This window comes from Rana temporaria, chromosome 4 (genome assembly GCF_905171775.1).
Source record: "Rana temporaria chromosome 4, aRanTem1.1, whole genome shotgun sequence".
NCBI lineage: Eukaryota > Metazoa > Chordata > Amphibia > Anura > Ranidae > Rana > Rana temporaria.
In genome coordinates this window covers 178010231-178034989 of record NC_053492.1, presented here as the reverse complement: position 1 = coordinate 178034989, position 24759 = coordinate 178010231, and the positions used below count along the sequence as shown (strand labels likewise).

At 44.5% G+C, this 24759-nt stretch overlaps 1 protein-coding gene across 2 annotated transcripts in view; it reads left to right on the top strand.

The window, feature by feature from the left end:
• Nucleotides 1-1011: 1011 nt before the first annotated feature.
• ZMAT3 (zinc finger matrin-type 3) overlaps nt 1012-24759 on the top strand; it is a 111325-nt gene continuing 87577 nt past the window's right edge. Inside the window, exons 1-2 of one of the 2 annotated variants that reach the window (XM_040349405.1) lie at nt 1012-1370; nt 22501-22635. The gene's annotated coding sequence lies outside the window, so the exon portion shown is untranslated. The remainder of the gene's footprint in view (nt 1371-22500; nt 22636-24759) is intronic. The other variant, XM_040349407.1, reaches the window with a different exon arrangement.

The window sequence follows — 24759 nt, the reverse complement described above, 5'->3', positions numbered from 1 at the left end:
TCTGATCGGGACACTGATGTAAGGGGGCACTCTGATGAGGACACTGATGTAAGGGGGCACTCTGATGTGGGCACTGATGTAAGGGGGGACACTGATGTTAGGGGGCACTCTGATGTAAGGGGGCACTCTGATGGGGACACTGATGTAAGGGGGCACTCTGATGGGTACACTGATGTAAAGGGGCACTCTGATGGGGACACTGATGTAAGGGGGCACTCTGATCGGGACACTGATGTAAGGGGGCACTCTGATGGGGACACTGATGTAAAGGGGCACTCTGATGGGGACACGGATGTAAGGGGGCACTCTGATGGGGACACTGATGTAAGGGGGCACTCTGATGGGGACACTGATGTAAGGGGGCACTCTGATGGGGACACTGATGTAAGGGGGCACTCTGATGAGGACACTGATGTAAGGGGGCACTCTGATGGGGACATTGATGTAAGGGGGCACTCTGATGGGGACACTGATGTAAGGGGGCACTCTGATGGGGACACTGATGTAAGGGGGCACTCTGATGGGGACACTGATGTAATGGGGCACTCTGATCGGGACACTGATGTAAGGGGGCACTCTGATGAGGACACTGATGTAAGGGGGCACTCTGATGGGGACACTGATGTAAGGGGGCACTCTGATGAGGACACTGATGTAAGGGGGCACTCTGATGGGGACACTGATGTAAGGAGGCACTCTGATGGGGACATTGATGTAAGGGGGCACTCTGATGGGGACACTGATGTAAGGGGGCACTCTGATGGGGGCACTGGTGTAAGGGGGCACTCTGATGGGGACACTGATGTAAAGGGGCACTCTAATGGGGACACTGGTGTAAGGGGGCACTCTGATGGGGACACTGGTGTAAGGGGGCACTCTGCATGGCTGTCATCTAGTGCGCAGTGTAAAGTGCATGTTTCTGACAATTGTCCTCTATGTGCCATAGCCATGACCAAGGTGGAGACACACAGGTCACCACACATAAGGAGCCCTCAGGGTTCCATCCTCATAGAGTCCCAGCATCTTCTTCCCAATGCTCTCCTTCAGGTCGGTGTATCCATCGCCCAGTGTATGAGGAGGAGGCAGCACAGCACCTGTCCGCTCCTCTCTGCACCACACCGCCGCACAGTCAGCCAGGGAAGACGGACTTGTGTGGCAGACAGCCAATGGGAGGGCGGGAGGCCCCGGAAACGTCCGCACAGCCGAGGAGAAGGAAGGGACTCTGCGGCGGCTGCTGCCTCCTAGATGTGTAGAGCAGCCCGCCGGTTCTGGGCCTGTCACTGTCCGCTCCGGAGGATGAGCCCACAGCCGGCAATGTGCTCCCTATCCTCGCTGAGACTCCATGCTTCAGGCTGAGCCTTGCAGAGTGTGTGAGTACAGCCCTCCATCATGTCCATCACTGGCCTGCCTGCCTGCCTGCCGGGGGACTCAGCAGTGAGAGGCAGGCAGCCATTCCTGTCACTAGCCCTGGACACCTTCCTACAGTAACACTGCATGCCAGAAACCCCATTCATTGCCCTCCATAATATGCATGTATTCTAGTGTTCTTAGTACATAGCGCTCATGTATAACTGGACACAGCAATACACACTACACAGACATCTCTGCTAGAATAGGGAGCTTCGGTGATATCAGGTCAGTGGTAGCAGCCAGCATCCTCCTGAATGTGGGCACCTACTTCATTATCCCAGACCCATCATGGTACATTATGGCATCACCCACATACAGTACATGGCATTCATGCTACAGCACATACAGTGTATTACTAATAGTGGCTTGTACGAGGAGTATACTACTAATAGTGGCTTGTACGAGGAGTGTACTACTAATAGTGGCTTGTACGAGGAGTGTACTACTAATAGTGGCTTGTACGAGGAGTATACTACTAATAGTGGCTTGTACGAGGAGTATACTACTAATAGTGGCTTGTACGAGGAGTATACTACTAATAGTGGATTGTACGAGGAGTATACTACTAATAGTGGATTGTACAAGAAGTGTACTACTAATAGTGGATTGTACGAGGAGTATACTACTAATAGTAGCTTGTACGAGGAGTATACTACTAATAGTGGATTGTACGAGGAGTATACTACTAATAGTGGATTGTACGAGGAGTGTACTACTAATAGTGGATTGTACGAGGAGTATACTACTAATAGTGGATTGTACGAGGAGTATACTACTAATAGTGGCTTGTACGAGGAGTATACTACTAATAGTGGCTTGTACGAGGAGTATACTACTAATAGTAGCTTGTACGAGGAGTATACTACTAATAGTGGAATGTACGAGGAGTATACTACTAATAGTGGAATGTACGAGGAGTGTACTACTAATAGTGGCTTGTACGAGGAGTATACTACTAATAGTAGCTTGTACGAGGAGTATACTACTAATAGTGGATTGTACGAGGAGTATACTACTAATAGTGGATTGTACGAGGAGTGTACTACTAATAGTGGAATGTACAAGGAGTATACTACTAATAGTGGCTTGTACGAGGAGTATACTACTAATAGTGGATTGTACAAGGAGTATACTACTAATAGTGGCTTGTACGAGGAGTATACTACTAATAGTGGAATGTACGAGGAGTATACTACTAATAGTGGCTTGTACGAGGAGTGTACTACTAATAGTGGATTGTACGAGGAGTGTACTACTAATAGTGGCTTGTACGAGGAGTATACTACTAATAGTGGATTGTACGAGGAGTATACTACTAATAGTGGATTGTACGAGGAGTGTACTACTAATAGTGGCTTGTACGAGGAGTATACTACTAATAGTGGAATGTACGAGGAGTATACTACTAATAGTGGCTTGTACGAGGAGTATACTACTAATAGTGGAATGTACGAGGAGTGTACTACTAATAGTGGATTGCACGAAGAATGTACTACTAATAGCAGATTGTACGAGGAGTATACTACTAATAGTGGCTTGTACAAGGAGTATACTACTAATAGTGGCTTGTACAAGGAGTATACTACTAATAGTGGATTGTACGAGGAGTATACTACTAATAGTGGCTTGTACAAGGAGTATACTACTAATAGTGGATTGTACGAGGAGTATACTACTAATAGTGGCTTGTACGAGGAGTATACTACTAATAGTGGATTGTACGAGGAGTGTACTACTAATAGTGGCTTGTACGAGGAGTATACTACTAATAGTGGATTGTACGAGGAGTATACTACTAATAGTGGCTTGTACGAGGAGTATACTACTAATAGTGGATTGCACGAGGAGTGTACTACTAATAGTGGATTGTACGAGGAGTGTACTACTAATAGTGGCTTGTACGAGGAGTATACTACTAATAGTGGCTTGTACGAGGAGTATACTACTAATAGTGGATTGTACGAGGAGTGTACTACTAATAGTGGATTGTACGAGGAGTATACTACTAATAGTGGCTTGTACGAGGAGTATACTACTAATAGTGGATTGTACGAGGAGTGTACTACTAATAGTGGATTGTACGAGGAGTATACTACTAATAGTGGATTGTACGAGGAGTGTACTACTAATAGTGGATTGTACGAGGAGTATACTACTAATAGTGGCTTGTACGAGGAGTATACTACTAATAGTGGCTTGTACGAGGAGTATACTACTAATAGTGGCTTGTACGAGGAGTATACTACTAATAGTGGCTTGTACGAGGAGTATACTACTAATAGTGGATTGTACGAGGAGTGTACTACTAATAGTGGATTGTACGAGGAGTATACTACTAATAGTGGATTGTACGAGGAGTGTACTACTAATAGTGGATTGTACGAGGAGTATACTACTAATAATGGCTTGTACGAGGAGTATACTACTAATAGTGGATTGTACGAGGAGTGTACTACTAATAGTGGATTGTACGAGGAGTGTACTACTATTAGTGGATTGTACGAGGAGTATACTACTAATAGTGGATTGTACGAGGAGTGTACTACTAATAGTGGATTGTACGAGGAGTATACTACTAATAGTGGCTTGTACGAGGAGTATACTACTAATAGTGGATTGTACGAGGAGTGTACTACTAATAGTGGATTGTACGAGGAGTATACTACTAATAGTGGATTGTACGAGGAGTATACTACTAATAGTGGCTTGTACGAGGAGTGTACTACTAATAGTGGCTTGTACGAGGAGTGTACTACTAATAGTGGCTTGTACGAGGAGTGTACTACTAATAGTGGAATGTACGAGGAGTGTACTACTAATAGTGGAATGTACGAGGAGTGTACTACTAATAGTGGCTTGTACGAGGAGTGTACTACTAATAGTGGCTTGTACGAGGAGTATACTACTAATAGTGGCTTGTTCTAGGAGTGTACTACTAATAGTGGAATGTACGAGGAGTGTACTACTATTAGTGGATTGTACAAGGCTTGTACTACTAATAGTGGCTTGTACGAGGAGTGTACTACTAATAGTGGATTGTACTACTAATAGTGGATTGTACTACTAATAGTGGATTGTACAAGGAATTTACTACTAATAGTGGATTGTACAAGGAGTGTACTGCTAATAGTGGATTGTACAAGGAACTTACTACCAATAGTGGATTGTACTACTAATAGTGGATTGTACAAGGAACTTACTACTAATAGTGGATTGTACAAGGAACTTACTATTAATAGTGAATTGTACTACTAATAGTGGATTGTATTACTAATAGTGGATTGTACAAGGAACTTACTACTAATAGTGGATTGTGCAAGGCATGCACTACTAATAGTGGATTGTACAAGGAGTGTACTACTAATAGTGGATTGTACAAGGAGTGTACTACTAATAGTGCATTGTACAAGGGGTGTACTATTAATAGTGGATTATTGTAACAGGCGCTCCAGCGACGTAATGCGTTCCACGCTGGAACGCATTACGGCGACCACGCAATGACGTCATTGCCCGGCCCCGTGGTGCGTTACAGCCTGGAAAGCGGAAGTGCGCTGCGAATCTGCGGTTTTCTTGAATTCAGCGCTGGATGCGATGCACCTGTGTCTTGCCTATAGAGGCATTCAATTGAACTACAAGCCCCGTTCTATTAATGTCGGCCGTAGCCGGCTTGGCTGCTATTCAAGCTACAGGTACCATTTGTCCCTAAACTGGAGGTCATTCCAAGCCTGAAAGCTACGCTGCCAACCTTGCATGAGTTGCTGCAGGACATCCCAATCTATTCCCCACCAGGAGACCCTACATAAGAGAATCCTACTGCTGCTGCAATACTCTACAAACACTCATCCCTGCAAAACGGATAAGTAACAACTACTCCTTTAGAATTACCTGTTCACTTATTGCCAGGGGCGTACCTAGTCAAAATGGCGCCTATGGCAAGCACTGAAACTGCGCCCTTGTCAAAACATTCAAAACCCATCTTTCAAATAACCGTTACCTTAACAAAAAAAATAAAAAAAAAAGCTAACGATGGCCCGCAGGCACACACTGATACAAAAATCACTGATGATGCCAACACACCTCACACTCATCAAAATACATTGGTGCACACAGTAACTCATACAAAATCAATGACACACTAACACAAAATCAACGGGTGTTTTTTTTTGTGTGTGAGGGGGGGGGGCAACTTTTTTGTCGCCCCCCCCATGGCACTTGCCATGGCTGCCATACCCTAGATACGCACCTGCTTATTGCCGTTATGAAGTACTGTATTTAACTCTGGCTTAGTGAATACTAGGATTCTGCTTGGGACTGACTGTTGTGCCTGTTGGCTATTTGCTGTGTCTTCAGCTGACCGCTGAGGAATATCTTGAAGGGACATACACTTTCAATTCCATTACGCTAAAGTTGTCTCTCCTAAGTAAATTGCTATTGCATACAGTATTCCTATTTTCTACGTGCTTGACATAAGTTCTTACTTGTTTATGGGCTCATGCCCTAAGTTATTGAATGTGTTCGCTCTAAACTTTTCTATGCTAAGGGTTGAAGCTATTTCATACTTAAACCCTTAGTGGCCTAATACACTGCTTTATGTAATAAGTGATATGATGTAGAGAACCCCCAAACTCCTGTTTGCGTGGAGTGACGCCTGGGGTTCCCGTACTGATAATCACTTGCATATAGAAGTGCATTGGAATCTCTTAGTAAATCGTATCTTTTAAAATGCTAAGGTCTGGTCGCATGTTGTAATGCGTCCAACCTTAGTAGTTTAACGCATTCCTTTTATGTGAGAGAGAGATGATGTAGAGAACCCCCCAAACGTTTGTGTGGAGTGACGCCTGGGGCTCAGTACTGAAATCTCACATAAATCCTTGCTATCCGCAGTTGTGGTTCACTCCCGTTCACCAGAGCCGTTACAATTATACAAGGAGTGTACTACAAATAGTGGATTGTACTAGTCATGTACTAGTAATAGTGTATTGTACAAGGAGTGTACTATTAATAGTGCATTTTACAAGGTGTGCGCCACTAATAGTGGATTGTACTACTAATAGTGGATTGTACAAGGCGTGTACTACTAATAGTGGATTCTACAAGGATTTTACTACTAATAGAGGATTGTACAAGGCTTGGATTGTACTAGTACTAATAGTGGATTGTAGGGATGAGCACGATGTTCGTGTCGAACTTACGTTGGACTCGAACATCGGGTGTTCGCCTGTTCGCCGAATAGCGAAAAATTTGGGGTGTTCGCTGCAAATTCGAAAGCCGCAGAACACCTTTTAAAAGTCTATGGTAGAAATCAAAAGTGCTAATTTAAAGGCTTATATGCAAGTTATTGTCATAAAAAGTGTTTGGGGACCGGGTCCTGCCCCAGGGGATATATATCAATGCAAAAAAAAAATACAGTTTTTTTTGGGAGCAGTGATTTTAATAATGCTTAAAGTGAAACAATAAAGGTGAAATATTTGTCTAAATTTCGTACCTGGGGGGTGTCTATAGTATGCCTGTAAAGTGGCGCATTTTCCCCGTATGGATTTTTTGGGGGACCCCACGCCATTTTTTTTTCATTTTGGCACAGGGTTCCCCTTAAAATCCATACCAGACCTGAAGGATCTGGTATGGATTTTGAGGGGGACCCCTACACCATATTTTTTCATTTGGTGCAGGGCTCCCCTTAATATTCATACCAGACCCAAAAGGCCTGTTAATGGACTGGGGTGGAACCCATGACGTTTTTTTCAATGACTTTTATCTGTATTGCTGGACCCGACAATTCATTATAGCCGTGAATAGTTTTAAATGACTTTTTTTTCTTTAGAAATGTCATTTTGCGCAGGGACTGTTATAAACACGGGAAACATTTACAGGCATACTGTAGACACCCCCAAGGTACAACATTTAAAGGAGTATTTTACTTTTATTGTTTCACTTTAAGCATGGATTGTACAAGGATTGTACTACTACTACTACTACTAGTGGATTGTACTACTAATAGTGGATTGTACAAGGCTTCTACTACTAATAGTGGATTGTACTACTAATAGTGGATAGTACAAGGAGCGTACTACTAATAGTGGATTGTACAAGGAGTGTACTACTAATAGTGGATTGTACAAGGAGCGTACTACTAATAGTGGATTGTACAAGGAGCTTACTACTAATAGTGAAATGTACAAGGAGTGTACTACTAATAGTGGATTGTCCAAAACTTGTACTACTAATAGTGGATTGTACAAGGCTTGTACCACTAATAGTGGATTGAACAAGGGTTGTACTATTAATAGTGGATTGAACAAGGCTTGTACTATTAATAGTGGATTGTAAAAAAGGTTTGTACTACTAATAGGGGATTGTACAAGGCTTGTACTACTAAAAGTGGATTGTGCTACCATTAGTGGATTGTAAAAGGTTTGCACTACTAATAGTGGATTGTACTACTGATAGTTGATTGCACTACTAAGGCTATTTTCACACTGATCCGACACGAAAGTCGTACGACTTCCGATCGGCCCTGCAACTTCATTTCCGACTTCCATGTGACTTAATAAATGGTATCCAACTGTGATCCGATCATACCAGGCCCTTTGAGGCTGGTATAAATCTTAAGGGGAGTCCCCCCCAAGACCATACCAGACTCTTCAGTCAGGTAAGGCATTTGAGGGGAAACCGCACGCCAAAAAAACCCCAAAAATGGATGGGACTCCCCCACATCTATACCAGACCCTTATCTGAGCATGCATGCAGCCTGGTGCCCCCCTCCTTGACCATACCAGGTCACATGTCCTCAAAATAGGTTGATGGGTGCTTTGGGGCAGAGGGCATTTGCACTCCCCACCCCAAAGCACCTCGGGCCAGATTCTCCAATATTCTGCGGTGGCCTCGCGTAAGCTATTTACAGTACGCCGCCGCAACTTACTGGAGCAAGTGCCGTATTCCTCAAGCACTTGCTCCGTAGTTTGCGGAGGCGTAGTGTAAAAGGCCCGGCGTATCCCCGTGTATTTCAAAGGGGGCGGCTTATATTTAAATTAAGCGCGCCCCCGTTTCGATCGAACTGCGCATGTGCCGGGCTAAAAATAGCCCAGTGCGCATGCTCCAGTTCTCGGCGGAAAACGTCAATGACGCCGACGTGTGCGTCCTTGACGTAAAGTCGTATTCAAGAACGACTTAGGAAAACGACGTACCCGACGGGAAAAGACGACGCGGACCCGACGCCATACTTAACATGGCATACGTGGGACTGGCGTAAGGTTACCCCTCGTATAGCAGGGGTAACCTTACGCCTCCGTAAGCGGCGGTTACGCGACGCGAATTTGTTCGGGAATCGGCGTATTAGGCTCATTTGCATAAACAAATGAGTCCTGAACGTAAATGCCACCTAGCAGCCGGCGGCGAATTACATTTAAGATCCGACAGTGTAAGTGACTTACACATGTCGGATCTTCAGCGTATCTATGCGAAAATGATTCTAGGAATCACTCGCATAGATACGCGGGTCAAAAAAGAGAGATACGATGGAGTTTCCTGAGATGCTCCGTCGTAACTCTACTCAGAATATGGCCCCTTGTATCCATGTTGAGAGGAACAAGGGCCTATTCCTGTCAACCCTGGGCAGTGGTTATGGGGGTCTGTGGGCAGGGAATTTATCTGAATCTGAAACCCCCCTTTAACCAGATCCCGTTGGAGACCCCTGTTGTAGCTCTACCGTGTCTTCTTTCTCCAGTTTCGCCAATTCTGTGTTATTCCTCTGGTCTTCTCTCTCCGGTGATGTGTTCTTCCTCTGGTCTTCTCTCTCCGCTGCTGTCTCCTCCCTCCAGTGATGTGTTTTTCCACTGGTCTTCTCCCTCCACTGCTGTCTTCTCTGCCGCTGACCTGGTCCTCATCCAACGCTGGCTCCCGCCGTTGTGTCATCTGCAAAGTCTACCAGTTCTTATATAGCCACGGGTGTGGCCATCTGGTGATGTCACCAGTGCCGTAACAAGGGACGGAGTTTCATGGTGATGAACTGGCAGATATTGCAGTTGACACCACGCTGGAAGCCAGCGTCGGAGGAGGACCAGGTCGGCGGTGGAAAAAACAGCAGCGGAGGGAGAAGATCAGAGGAAGAACACATCACCGAAGGGAGAAGACCGGAGGAAGAACACATTGTGGGGAAAACCGGAGAAAGAAGACACGTTGGAGCTACGAAGAGAGACTTTCTACACATTTATTAAAGGACTTGTCAAAAACTGTCTCTTGTTTTTATTTACACTGCTTTTTTTTGTGGTGAATGGGTAGGGGGCTGGGATCTGGGGGGCTTTCAGATTCCAATAAGCCACAGCTCAGGGTTGTCAGGCAGAGGCCATTGTCGCCATCAACATGAGGAAAAGGTTCTTTTGGGTGGTGAGAGCAAAGCTCCCCTGCCCCAAAGCACCCACCCCCCCACATGTTGAGGGCATGTGGCCTCTTATTTTTCAGGAGGAGGGAGGGCTGCTTGCTTGCTCCCCCTTTCCTGACCTGCCTTGCTGCATGCTTGGATAATGGTCTGGTATGGATTTTGGGGGGCCCACACCTTTTTAAAATAATAAAATATTGCAACAATCTCCATTTTATTCCCTAGGGTCTCTGCTAAAAAAAAATATATATAATGTTTGGGGTTCTAAGTAGTTTTCTAGCAACAAATACTGATTTTAACTTTGTAAGAAACAAGTGTGATAAATAGGTTTAGTCTTTAAAGGGGTTGTAAACCCTCAAGGTTTTTCACTTTAATGCATTTTATGCATTAAGGTGAAAAACCTCCTGTGATGCAGCTCCCCCCAGAGCTCCACTTTTACTTACCTTTCCAGCAACGGGGACAAGCACACCAGCTCCAGCCGGTGTCTTGGGTCCTGATTGGATAAATTGATAGGAGCGCAGCCATTGGCTCCTGCTGCTGTCAATCAAATCCAATGACGCAGGGTGCAATGCCGAGTCCTGCTGTTTGTAGATCGACGCAGCAGCAGGACACTCCCGCATGACTGCCCCGAGGAAGAGCCATTGGAAGATTCTTCCATCCACACAGTTCAGCGTAGATGGAGGAATCTGTTCCACATTTTCCATCTGACCATAGAAAATCTGCAGATAATCTATATCTTAGAATGGCCCAGTCAAAGTCCAGACCTAAATCCAATGAGAAACTGTGGCAAGGCTTGAAAATTGCTGTTCACGGATGTTCTTCATCCAATCTGATGGAGAGCTTGAGCTATTTTGCAAAGAAGAATGGGCAAAAGCTGATAGAGACATACCCAAAAAAGACATGCAGATATAATTGCAGCGAAAGGTGATTCTACAAAGTATTGACTCAGTGGGGTTGAATACAAATGCATGCCACAACTTTCAGATATTTATTTGTAAAAAAATGTTGAAAACCATTTATCATTTTCCTTCCACTTCACAATTATGTGCCACTTTGTCTATCACATAAAATGCCAATAAAATACATTTTTTTTTTTACATAATGTGGAAAATTTCAAGGGGTATGAATACTTTTTCAAGGCACTGTATATCTTTATTAAAGTGAAATGTAAACATTACTTTAGGCTGGAATGAGGGAAAAGTTCTCAGGGCTACTCTGTCTTGCATTAAACATAGATCGGGTTCCTTATGGCATAATGCCTATATTTCCAAAGTCCTGTGGTAGACTGTCTCAAAGGATGCCAACCTCTGGCATTTGACTCTCAACTGGATAGAGTTTCTCTGTATGTGGTTTAACCATGTGGTCTTGATAAATAAGCAATGGAATCTGCAGGAGCAAAAACAGGAGGTCTGGTACTGACTTTTGTAGAGGAAACCATGGCTTGCCAGGCTAGAAAGGAATCATGGCAATCACTATACTCTGGTGTTTTCAAATGCTGTCTAGGAGAAGAAAGATAGCAATAATTGGAGGAAATACCTTATCAGGACCTGGGTCTGAACCTGAGACCTCTGTGGTGTCTGACTGTGGCTCTTCTTGCTTTGCCACCATGGATGCTGGACAGCTCCCTTCCTGTTTCCTGCCTTGTATTTTTCTCCTCTTGAACATTGAACCCTCTGGGCCAGATCCACAAAAACCTGGCGTAACTTAAAAAATCCCATTTAAGTTACACTGCCTTAAAGTTTCTACCTAAGTGCCTGATCCACAAAGCACTTATCTAGAAATTTCAGGCTGTGTAACTAAAATTCCGCCGGCGCAAGGCGTTCCTATTCAAATGGGGCGAGTCCCATTTAAATTAGGCGCGCTCCCGCGCCGGCTGTACTGCGCATGCGCGAAGTTACGTTACGCCGAGTTTTGAGGATCGCGACGGCTTAAAAAAGTTGCGTCGGGGAAAAAAAAAAAATGACAGCGGCATGCATTCCTGAGGGAGAACTCCATGCTAATTTTCAAAGAAAAAACCGGCATGGATTCCCCCCCCCAGGAGCATACCAGGCCCTTAGGTCTGGCATGGGTTGTAAGGAGACCGCCCCACGCCGAAAAATTGACGTAGGGGGTCCCCCTACAATCCATACCAGACCCGTATCCAAAGCACGCTACCCGGCCGGCCAGGAAAGGAGTGGGGACGAGCGGGCGCCCCCCCCCTCCTGAGCCGTGCCAGGCCGCGTGCCCTCAACATGGGGGGGTTGGGTGCTCTGGGGCAGGGGGGCGCACTGCGGGCCCCCCACCCCAGAGCACCCTGTCCCCATGTTGATGAGGACAGGACCTCTTCCCGACAACCCTTGCCATTGGTTGTCGGGGTCTGCGGGCGGAGGCTTATCGGAATCTGGGAGTCCCCTCAAATAAGGGGGCCCCCAGATACCGGCCCCCCACCCTAAGTGAATGGATATGGGGTACATCGTACCCCTATCCATTCACCTGTAGGCAAAAAGTTAGTTAATAAACACACAACACAAGGCTTTTTAAAATATTTTATTATTCTGCTCTGGATGCCCCCCCTGTCTTCGTTATTAGCTCAATTAGCAGGGGGGGCTTCTTCTTCCGCTCTCCGGGGGTCTTCCACTCTCCGGGGGTCTTCCGCTCTCCGGGGGTCTTCTCCGCTCTCCGGGGGGGGCTTCTCCGGACTCCGGGGGGCTTCTTCCATCTTCTCCCCTCTTCCGCTGTTGACTCGGCGAACCCCGGTTCTTCTGCAGCTCTCCGGTGCCTTCTTCTTCAGCGCTGGCTGCCTGCTATGTTTGTGTGTTAGCTCGATTTCAAACAGGCAGCCAGCGCGGTCTTCTGTGACGTCAGGGTCTTGTCTTCTGTTCTTCCGATGTTGCCTCGTCGCCTGTTGTCGCTGTAATGATGGAAGCGGGCCTTGCATCCCATTTATATAGGCATCACCGTCCCATCATGCTCCGGTAGGTACCCACGTGGTGGGTGCACGTGGGTAGGCACCCACCACGTGGGTACCTGCCGGAGCATGATGGGACGGTGATGCCTATATAAATGGGATGCAAGGCGCACTTCCATCATTACAGCGACAACAGGCGACGAGGCAACATCGGAAGAAAGGAAGAGAAGACCCTGACGCCACAGAAGACCGCGCTGGCTGCCTGTTTGAAATCGAGCTAACACACAAACATAGCAGGCAGCCAGCGCTGAAGAAGAAGGCACCGGAGAGCTGCAGAAGAACCGGGGTTCGCCGAGTCAACAGCGGAAGAGGGGAGAAGATGGAAGAAGCCCCCCGGAGTCCGGAGAAGCCCCCCCCGGAGAGCGGAGAAGACCCCCGGAGAGCGGAAGACCCCCGGAGAGTGGAAGACCCCCGGAGAGCGGAAGAAGAAGCCCACCCTGCTAATTGAGCTAATAACGAAGACAGGGGGGGCATCCGGAGCAGAATAATAAAATATTTTAAAAGGCCTTGTGTTGTGTGTTTACTAACTAACTTTTTGCCTACAGGTGAATGGATAGGGGTACGATGTACCCCATATCCATTCACTTAGGGTGGGGGGCCGGTATCTGGGGGCCCCCTTATTTGAGGGGACTCCCAGATTCCGATAAGCCTCCGCCCGCAGACCCCGACAACCAATGGCAAGGGTTGTCGGGAAGAGGTCCTGTCCTCATCAACATGGGGACAGGGTGCTCTGGGGTGGGGGGGCCCGCAGTGCGCCCCCCTGCCCCAGAGCACCCAACCCCCCCATGTTGAGGGCATGCGGCCTGGCACGGCTCAGGAGGGGGGGGGGACGCTCGCTCGTCCCCACTCCCATTCCTGACCGGCCGGGTAGCGTGCTTTGGATACGGGTCTGGTATGGATTGTAGGGGGACCCCCTACGTCGATTTTTCGGCGTAGGGGGGGTCCCCTTACAACCCATACCAGACCTAAGGGCCTGGTATGCTCCTGGGGGGGAACCCATGCCGGTTTTGTTTTTACAAATTGCCGTGGAGTTCTCCCTCGGGAAAGCATACCAAATGCCGTCGCTGGAATGGGCTTTTGCAAGGTGTGACTAGTTTACACTTTGTAGAACCAGCCCTAATTTTACACTTGCAAAATAACACTTACGGCGCAAAAAGGAAGCTGGAAAGCTTTGTGGATCGCCTTAAGTGCTAATTTGCATACTAGAAACTGCATTTTGACTCGAAATGCCCCCAGCGGCGGATGCGGTACTGCATCCTAAGATTCGGCAGTGTAATTCAATTACACATGCCGGATCTTCTGCCTAACTTTGGAAAAAGCCTTTTGAGGATCGTTTCCAAAGTTACACACAGACTGAACAGCAGTTAAGTCGGAGTATCTCTTTTGAGGATCTGGCCCTTTGTTCCTCCGACAAACTTCCTAAATTAAGGCTCCATAAACACTTGTGCAACTTGTCATGCAACTTTGGACATCAGAGTTGCATGACAAGTCCTTCCCCATGTTTTCCAATGATAACCATTCATATATGCGCGACTTAAAGTTGCAGCAACTTCAAAGTAGTTCATGCATTACTTTGGTCCCACTTTCATGCAACTTGAGGGCCATAGACTTCAATGTTACCCCTCAGAAGTTGCATGAAAGTCATACCTGAATGTTATACAATGCAACTTGTGTGCAGCATTTGTCAATTTTTACCGGTCAAAGCCAAAGTTGTATCCAAGTTGCACCCATCCAAAGTTCCGTCAAAGTTGCACCCCAAATTTGGAGCAATTTTGGAGTCGTGCAAGTGTGAATAGAGCCTTAAAGGGTCACTAAAGGAAAACATTTTTTTTTTTGCTGAAATGACTGTTTACAGGGTATAGAGACATAAAAGTTAACTGATTCCTTTTAAAAAATGATTAAAAATAGATTAAATTCTATCATATAATGTGCCTCTAGTTTCACTTTCGGTTTTAAACTGGTTTCATGTTTATGTGAAGTAAAGAGACCCACAGAACAAAAACAAACAAATCCAGGGCAGTGTTTTGTTTTTAAAATGAATCTGATTGGTTCTGAGGAGTTTTAGACACACAGCTTAGACCACAGTGAGAAGCTCCCATGATTTTTTTCATAAGGAGCCAGACAAGCAGGAAGTGTGGAGATCACAGCAGAATTACAGCAACTTCAAAGCAAAAACAAGCAATGAGGACATGAAACCAGTACTGCAGTAAGGTAAAGGAAGCTATTTAGCTAAAACATTTTTTTCCTTTAGTGATCCTTTAAGCCACGTCTCTGTACTTCATGTTTGCCAGAATATTGTGCTCTCTCCAGCTGATATATTGCTCCCTTGCATACTTACTACTGTCCTTATCTTTACTACCATTTATTACCGATCCTTGGCTTGGTCATCGACTATGCTTTCGTCTGATCCCATCCAGCTACTATATGTTACTGACCCATGGCTTGTTCATCAACTATGCTTTCATCTGATCCCATTTGGCTATTAAGTGTAGTAGCTGGATGAGATCACAGGAATGCATAGCCCTAGGACCCTTGGCCTGTTTACTGACTACGCTTCTACTTGATCCCTACCTGCTATATCTGCTTCTGAAGAAAAAAAGAGATAGACTTGGGCTTTATTCAAAAATACATATGCAACTATTAGGAAATGACTAGAGATATCATAGTAACCTACAATAACAGACCATATTGGTTACAGACAGGAGACATTTTTGATATCCAGGGGAATGTGTTTGTATATTTGTAGCTAACTACCTGTGAACCTCTCTGAAAAGTGGAACTTCAGCTTATCTGTCACATTTGGCACCTTTCAGGGTGGAGGGGGGACAGGGTACCTCTGTTTGACAGATACTGTGCCCCACTTCCAGGAGACGTGGCCGCAGCATTCTGAGCGCAGTGCACTCCTGAACCATTTGATCTTGTGTCCACTAATGCCCTGTACACACGATCGGTTCATCCGATGAAAACGGTCTGATGGATTTTTTCATCAGATATCCGATGAAGCTGACTGATGATCAGTCGTGCCTACACACCATCAGTTAAAAAAAACGATCGGGTCAGAACGCGGTGATGTAAAACACAACGACGTGCTGAGAAAAATGAAGTTCAATGCTTCCAAGCATGCGTGGACTTGATTCTGAGCATGCATGGATTTTAAACCGATGGACGTGCCTACAGACGATCGTTTTTTTCTATCATTTTTTTAACCATCAGATCATTTTAAAACAAGTTCCTAGTTTTTTCACAGATGGATAAAAAACCGATGGGGCCCACACACGATCGGTTCGTCTAATGAAAACGGTCCGTTTTCATCAGACGAACCGATCGTGTGTACGCAGCATAACACACTGTGTTTGCTATATAGCAATGTATTACTGTATCACCCACACAGTAGATCACAAAGGTAGTGCATTTTGAACACGGTGCAGGAAACACACATGGAACATTCCTTTTTGGCACCACGTTCTGATGTGAACCGGCCCTAACAACAGGACATTGGGTAGATTGACACACAGAAATATGAGAAGTAAACAGATGGATCAGCCTCCTTTTTGTACATAAAAATTATCTTTAAAATATGAATTTAGTGTATGAACAATATACTGTGTATATATAGTCCAACATATGTGAATCTTGTGAGCTTGCGGATTCTTTGTATATTAACCAAGCAAATAAGCCTCAGCGCTTACCATATTTGTATCAATCGATTTGTAGCACTGCACTTTTGGGTTTCTAATCTTGGAGATTCAAAATCATCAATCATCACCATAGGGAACTTTTCATTCGGATTGTTTGCAATAATAAACGTCATGTTAAGTGATTCAGGAAGCCAATTTGAAAGGTTCTAATATTTCAGTGTGCCCACTTGATCATTGGTATATATTTTTTAATAACAAACATGTTATACTTACCTGCTCTGTGCAGTGGTTTTGTACAGAGTAGCCCCGCTCCTCCTCTTCTCGGGTCTCCTGAAGGCACTTCTGGCCCCTCCCTCCTGCTGAGTGCTCCCAGCAGGCTTGCTCCCGATGCCGCTGCTCTGTGTGTCCATTCAGACACGGAGCGTGGCTTGACCCTGCCCCCACACTTCTCATTGTCTCACTGGCTGTGATTAACAGTAGCGGGAGCCAATGAGCCAATGAGGAAGAAGAAACCCGGGAGAGCTGCTACTCTCCTGTACATCACTGGATGTAGATGGGGCCCAGGTAAGTATTGGGGGGGGGGGGGCTGCAAAAAGAAGTTTTTTTTACCTTCATGCATAGAATGAATGAAGGTAAAAAACCTTGAGCCTTCACAACCACTTTAAGGTCTCTATCAACTTTATGGTCTTATGAACACTTGACATAAAAAAAAAAAGCCAGCAGCTTTAGCTGTCAAAGCTGTAGCTGTAGAATGAGTTTTGCAGCATTTTACAGTAGTGTTTTGTAACTTGTACACATGGACATTTTTACAGCCACGTTTAGGAGATTTTTTTACAGCTTAAAGCGGAGTAATTTTCAGTAAAGTCAGCAGCTACAAATACTGTAGCTGCTGACTTTTAATATAAGGACACTTACCTGTACAGGAAGCCCGCAATATCAGCCATTCCTGGTAAGGGAGCCAGGCAGTGAAGACTTCTGGCTTTACTCCTGGTTTCCTACTGCATATGCGTGAGTCACACAGTGCGTTCTGATTGGTCTTCTGGAAGCTGTATGTCTCCCAGAGGACGGGGGGGGGGGGGGGGGAATTTGACTGACACGTGTAGATTTTCCCCGGAAGTGGCAGCAAATACCTGGATTTGACAGGTATCAGCTCCCCCCTCCCCCTGAAAGGTGCCAAATGTGACACCTGAGGGGGGGGGGGGGGTCTGAACAGCAGAAGTTAAATTTCTGGGTGGAACTCCACTTTAAAATGTCTTTCCATGTTATTTGATGGCTTCGCACACACACACAGGTGTTTTTGAGCTGTAAGTGGCATAGGCGTTTTTAAGTAAAAAAAAAAAAAACAGGACCAGCGTGTTCTGAGGCTCCAGCAAGAGATAAAAATTCCAGATGCCGGTAAAAGCTGTTAAACGTGGTTTAACACTGTATACAGAGCGTTAAGCTTAATCAGGCGTTTCTTTGCCTCTATTTAAAATCAGTGGTTCCCTATGGGAGCCCATTGATTTGAATATAAGTCGCACCAAAAGTCGGATCGTTGTGTGCTGAGGATCTTGAACCCCCCACCAAAATGAAAAAGTAAAATAGCGTGGGGTCCCCCCCCCAAGAGATACCAGGCCCTTTGGTCTGGTCTGGTATAGACCCTTATCCGAGCAAGCAGCCTGACAGGTCAGGAATGGAGGGGGGCGAGCCAGGCCATTCCAGGCCACTTACTTTCAACATGGGGGGTGGGTGCTTTGGGGCAGGGGGGCCCTGCGCCACCCACCCCAAAGCACCTTGTCCCCTCATTTATGAGGACAAGGGCCTCTTCCCGACAACCCTGGTCGGTGGTTGTCGGGGCTTATCGGAAACTGGAAGCCCCCTTTAACGAGGGGCCCCCTGATCCCGGCCCGCCAACCTATGTGAATGATGTGAATGAGGATTCACCTAAAAAAATATATTTGATTGCATTTTATGCGGCTCCCCTTAAAATACAATGAGGATTTGTCTGTATGTGTAATCTGTATGCATTGACAGGTGGCATATCTGTAGGAAAGGCTTTGGTCTTTTCTTTTAATCAATATGGCATTGTAGGAGAGGATTTCCCATGCAAATAACTTTCATTACTTACCATCTGTTTTTTCGTTGTTTGTTGGATACATGAAAATATGGCCATTAAATACTGTTGTTCTCCCTACAAAGAACAGGGCTGGGCAGACCTGTGTTCAGAAAGAAGTGTACTGGCACAATTTACACTTATACCTGCAGAAACATGAATATTCTAGCCACTAGAATGAAATTGTGCATGTAGACATTATGGGCCAGATCCTCAAAAGGGATACGCCGGCGTAACTGCTGTTACGCCGTCGTATCCCTGTTTCTAACTATGGAACTGATCCACAGAATCAGTTTTCCATAGTTAGGCAGAAGATCCGACATGTGTAAGGGACTTACACTGCCGGATCTTAGGATGCAGTACCGCATCCGCCGCTGGGGGCATTTTGTGTCGAAATGCCGCCTCGGGTATGCAAATTAGCACTTACGGAGATCCACAAAGCTTTTACGCTTCGTTTTTTTCTCCGTAAGTTTTAGTTTGCAAACGCAAAATTAGGGCTGCTTTTACAAAGTGTAAACTGTTTACACCTTGTAAAAACAGACCCTTCTGTCCAGCGACGCGATTTTTTTTTTGTTTTGAATTTTTTTTTTTCGCCGTATCTTTTTTTTTCCCCGACGCAACTTTATTGACCCGTCGCGATCCACAAAGCTCAGCGTAACGTAATTTCGCGCTATGCACGTCGGGAAAATGACGTCACGAGCATGCGCAGGACGGCCGGCGCGGGAGCGCGCCTAATTTAAATGGGAATCGCCCCCATGAAAAGAGGAACGCCTTGCGCCGGCGGAATTTAAGTTACACAGCCACAAATTTCTAGGTACAACAACGGAGAAAATTGTGGCGCTGCAAAATAAATGACACAGGGGTAGGATAAAGTCCGCTGGATAGGAGATAAATCCTTATTACAAAATAAACAATTATTTAAAAAACATGTATATATTTGAACAAAATTTGAAAAATGAGGATAAAAAAGTAGATAAAAATAAATATGGTAAAACCTGGGATTGGTTGGTGATGCAGTGAGTCATAGAGGAAGGGACACTGTTCTGTGTGGAGCTGATTGTCCCAAAAACGTTATCCCAGGGCAAGCCTTTCAAGCAGGGGAGACCAGAGCAGGGACTCCAAACATGTGTACAAAAAAGAAAACAAAAGGCGCCTCCAGGTTAAAACGTAAATGCAGCTTTTAATACACAAATGTCAGTGTGAACTTACATTTTAAAATCTCAAAATCCGGTGAGGAAAGAGCTGGATCAGATGCTGAGGGAGGAGGGTGAGAGGGACGTCCGTCCGGGCTAGTTGTTTGTGCTGATTTTCTCCGAGGACACTCCTATACCTGTCGGTTGTTGTGCTGTGAGACAGCTGGTCCGGAGGGGTAGTGAAAACGAGGCCCGGAGCGCAGCGCATGCCGCGGTGACGTCACCAGGTGCGACGACGTTTCGAAGCTGGCGCCGTCGGATGACTAAACGCGCTTCTTTCTCAAGCATCTTTTCACTACCCCTCCGGACCAGCTGTCTCACAGCACAACAACCGACAGGTATAGGAGTGTCCTCGGAGAAAATCAGCACAAACAACTAGCCCGGACGGACGTCCCTCTCACCCTCCTCCCTCAGCATCTGATCCAGCTCTTTCCTCACCGGATTTTGACAAATTTCTAGGTAAGTGCTTTGTGGATCGGGCACTTCGGTAGAAATTTTAAGGCAGTGTAACTTAAATGGGAAAATTTACGTTACGCCGGATCTTTGTGGATTACCCCCTATGTACATAAATACACATCCAGCATAAATGTAATTACTTTAAAACGCCCATGCAGCCTTATGCCGCGTACACACGATCAGAATTTCCGACAAGAAATATTCAATGTGAGCTTTTGGTCATAAATAGAGTTGAGCGGACACCTGGATGTTCGGGTTTGACGGGTTCGGGACCTGAACTTGACCCCGAACCCCATTGAAGTCAATGGGGACCCGAACTTTTCAGTACTAAAATGTCTCTAAAGGGGCTAGAGGGCTGCAAATGGCAGAAAAATGTTGGTAAGAGCATGGCAAGTACTCTGCAAATAAATGTGGATAGGGAAATAACTTAAAATAACATAAAAAAATAATCTTGACCTAGGAGGACGAGGTCCATATGGAGTAGGAGGTTGAGGTGGCGGTGGATGTGGCGGTGTAGGTGGAAGCGCCGGTGGAGGAGGACGAGGTAGCCAACACAGCAAGTTTTTGTTTTTAATTGATTTCTTTTTTAAATTAGGGTACACCCCAAAAGAGTGAGAAACACTAGCTAAAGTGTGTATCTCACACGTACAGATATGGAGGAAAAACTGCAAACACTGGAGGAAACACTGCAAAATATATTTTTTGGCTCTAAATGGGTGTTTTTTTAATAGAACAATAGAAGAACACTAGCTAAAGTGTTTATCTCACACGTACAGATATGGAGGAAAAACTGCAAACACTGAAGGAAACACTGCAAATTTTTTTTTTTTGCCCTAAATGGATGTTTTTTGAATAGCACAATAGAAGAAACACTAGCTAAAGTGTTTATCTCACACGTACAGATATGGAGGAAAAACTGCAAACACTGGAGGAAACACTGCAAATTTTTTATTTTTTTTGCCCTAAATGGATGTTTTTTGAATAGCACAATAGAAGAAAAGTATCTAAAGGGTGTATCTCACAGTAACATATGCAGTGCTGGTGTAATTTGATTTCTGAAGCAGGACTGACTCCTATATATTTCTGTCCCTACAAGCAAAATCAGGAACCTTTCCCTAAAGTATCTAATGCAGAGTATCTCACAGGAACATATGCAGCGCTGGTGTAATATGATTTCTGAAGCAGGACTGACTCCTATATATTTCTGTCCCTATAAGCAAAATCAGGAACCTTTCCCTAAAGTATCTAATGCAGAGTATCTCACAGGAACATATGCAGCGCTGGTGTAATATGATTTCTGAAGCAGGACTGACTCCTATATATTTCTGTCCCTATAAGCAAAATCAGGAACCTTTCCCTAAAGTATCTAATGCAGAGTATCTCACAGGAACATATGTTTCTATGTAAAAGAGGGTGAAGGTACAATCAGAAATACGAGTAGTGTTTAAAGAGAACCCAGCCACCAGTCAGAACTAGTCAGTGCACTACAATGCCTTGCAAAAATATTTACCCCCCCTCCCCCTTGGCTTTTTACCTATTTTGTTACATTACAGCTTTTAGTTTAATGTTTTTTTAATCTGAATTATATGTGATGGATCAAAACACAATAGTCCAAGTTGGTGAAGTAAAATTAGAAAAATATATACCTAAAACTATTTTTCAGAAAAAAAAATGATATTTGGCATGTGTGTATGTATTCACTCCCTTTGTTATGAAGCCCACAAAAAGCTCTGATGCAACCAATAACCTTCAGAAGTCACATAATTAGTGAAATTAAGCCCACCTGTGTGCAATCTAATGCCGCGTACACACGATTGGTCAATCCGATGAGAACGGTCATCAGACCAAACCGATCTTGTGTGGGCCCCATCGATTTTTTATCCATCGGTTAAAAAATTTGAAACTTGTTTTAAAATTAACCGATGGATACCTAACCGATAGGAAAAAAAAAAACGATCGTTTATAGGCACGTCCATCGGTTAAAAATCCACGCATGCTCAGAATCAAGTCGACGCATGCTTGGAAGCATTCAACTTCGTTTTTTTGAGCACGTCGTTGTGTTTTACGTCACCGCGTTCTGACACGATCGTTTTTTTAACTGATGGTGTGTAGGCACGACTGACCATCAGTCAGCTTCATCGGTTAACTGATGGAAAAATCCATCAGACCGTTCTCATCAGATTGACCAATCGTGTGTACAGGGCATTAGTGTCACATGATCTGTCATTACATATGCACACCTTTTTGAAAGGCCCCATAGGCTGAAACACTGTCATGAAGACCAAGGAACTCTCCAAACAAGTAAGGGACAATGTTGTTAATTACAATGTTGAGAAGTACAAGTCAGGGTTAGGTTATAAAAAAATAACCAAATCTTTGATGATTCCTAGGAGCACCATCAAGTCTATCATAACCAAATGGAAAGAACATGGCAAACAGCAAACCTGTCAAGAGACGGTCGCACGCCAAAACTTATGGATCGGGCAAGGAGGGCATTCATCAGAGAGGCAGCACAGAGACCTAAGGTAACCCTGGAGGAGCTTCAGAGTTCCACAGCAGAGACTGGAGTATCTATACATAGGACAACATTAAGCCATACGCTCCAATACTTTCAGCAAAAAACAAAATGGCACATTTTGCGTTTGCGAAAAGGCATGTGGGAGACTCCCAAAATGTATGAAGGAAGGTGCTCCGGTCTGACTTAAAATTAAATTTTTTGGCCATCAAAGAAAAGCTATGGTGCAAACCCAACACATCACATCACCCAAAGAACACCATCTCCACAGTGAAACATGGTGGTGGCAGCATCATGCGGTAGGGATGTTTTTCAGCAGTCGAAACTGGGAAACTGGTCAGAGTTGAGGGAAAGATGGATGAGCAAAACCTATACCACTCTGTGTGTGATTTGAGGCTAGGATGGAGGTTCACCTTCCAGCAGGACAATGACCCCAAACACACTGCTAAAGCAACACTTGAGTGGTTTAAGGGGAAATATGTAAATGTGTTGGATTGGCCTAGTCCGGGGATATGCAATTAGCGGACCTCCAGCTTTTGCAGAACTACAAATCCCATGAGGCATAGCAAGGCTCTGACAGCCACAAGCATGACACCCAGAGGCAGATACATGATGGGATTTGTAGTTTTGCAACATCTGGAGGTCCGCTAATTGCATATCCTTGGCCTAGTCAAAGCCCAGACCTCAATCCAATAGAAAATCTGTGGTCAGACTTAAAGATTGATGTTCACAAGCGCAAACCATCCAACTTGAAGGAGCTGGAGCAGTTTTGCAAAGAGGAATGAGCACAAATCCCAGTGGTAAGATGTGGCAAGCTCATAGAGACTTATCCAAAGCAACTTGGAGCTGTGATAGCCGAATAGTTATGCACATTGACTTTTTCTGGTATTTTCTCCTATTTGTTGTTTGCTTCACAATAAAAAAAAATCTTCAAAGTTGGCATGTTCTGTAAATAAAATGATTCAAATCCTCAAACAATCCATGTTAATTCCAGGTTGTGAGGCAACAAAACACGAAAAATGCCAAGGGGGGTGAATACTTTTGCAAGGCACTGTACGTACATTTGGTCCCCTATCTGGATAGAATTAAAAACATAACAAAAGTTCTCTTTGAAAAAACTGTTTTAGTCAAAACTTTGGACCCAAGTCGATTTTTGGGAGATTTCCTCTTCCTGTCTTGCCTTGGTGGAGACACAGACAACAATAGTGATTTTATGGCTGCCTGTATTTCAGTTTTCTTGTTGGGGAGATTACGTTTACTTCCTGCCCATTTACCACATACCAAGAATAGTATGTGGATATGTCACTTGTTGGAATTTCTGAGATACAAAGCAAACATGAACCTATGTATCAACTATGATACAGAACAAAAATATTTTTTTTGGCCTCAAAGGGAACCTGTTACAACTGTGCTTGTGCAGAACTTTGAAAACCCAGTCATAAATAAGTGTCATTTTACTAGGTTTATTTATGTAAGATTTGTATGTACTCCCTTATGTGGCTTTACTTGCTTTGTCTGATCCCTGACCCTTTAGCTTGAGGGCTCGGGAGTCTGAGGTAAAATGAGAATCACAATTCTTTGACTTAAAATAGGCATCACAAACTTTTTTATTTTACATTTTAGTTTACATCCCCTGGACATTAGGTTATCGAACAAGATGGCAATTAAATAAGACCTAATACTCTTTGCTTCAATCAAAATGTAAAGAAATGTAATGAAAAATAATGTAATGTGTAAACAACTAAAAAAATTACCGGCATTAACCAATTCAGCCCCGGAAGGATTTAACCACTTCCTGACCAGGCCATTTTTTTTTGCGATACGGCACTGCATTACTTTAACTGACAATTGCGTGACGCTGTACCCAAATAAAATATATGTCCTTTTTTCCCCACAAATAGAGCTCTCTTTTGGTGGTATTTGATAACCTTTATTTTTTCGCTATAAACAAAAAAGACCAACAATTTTGAAAAATAAACAATATTTTTAAATTTTTGCTATAAAACATACCCAATAAAAAAAATCAAAACAATTGAATTTCTTCATCAATTTAGGCCAATATGTATTCTGCTACGTATCTGTGGTAAAAAATCAATAAATAAGCGTATTTTGATTATTTTGCGCAAAAGTTATA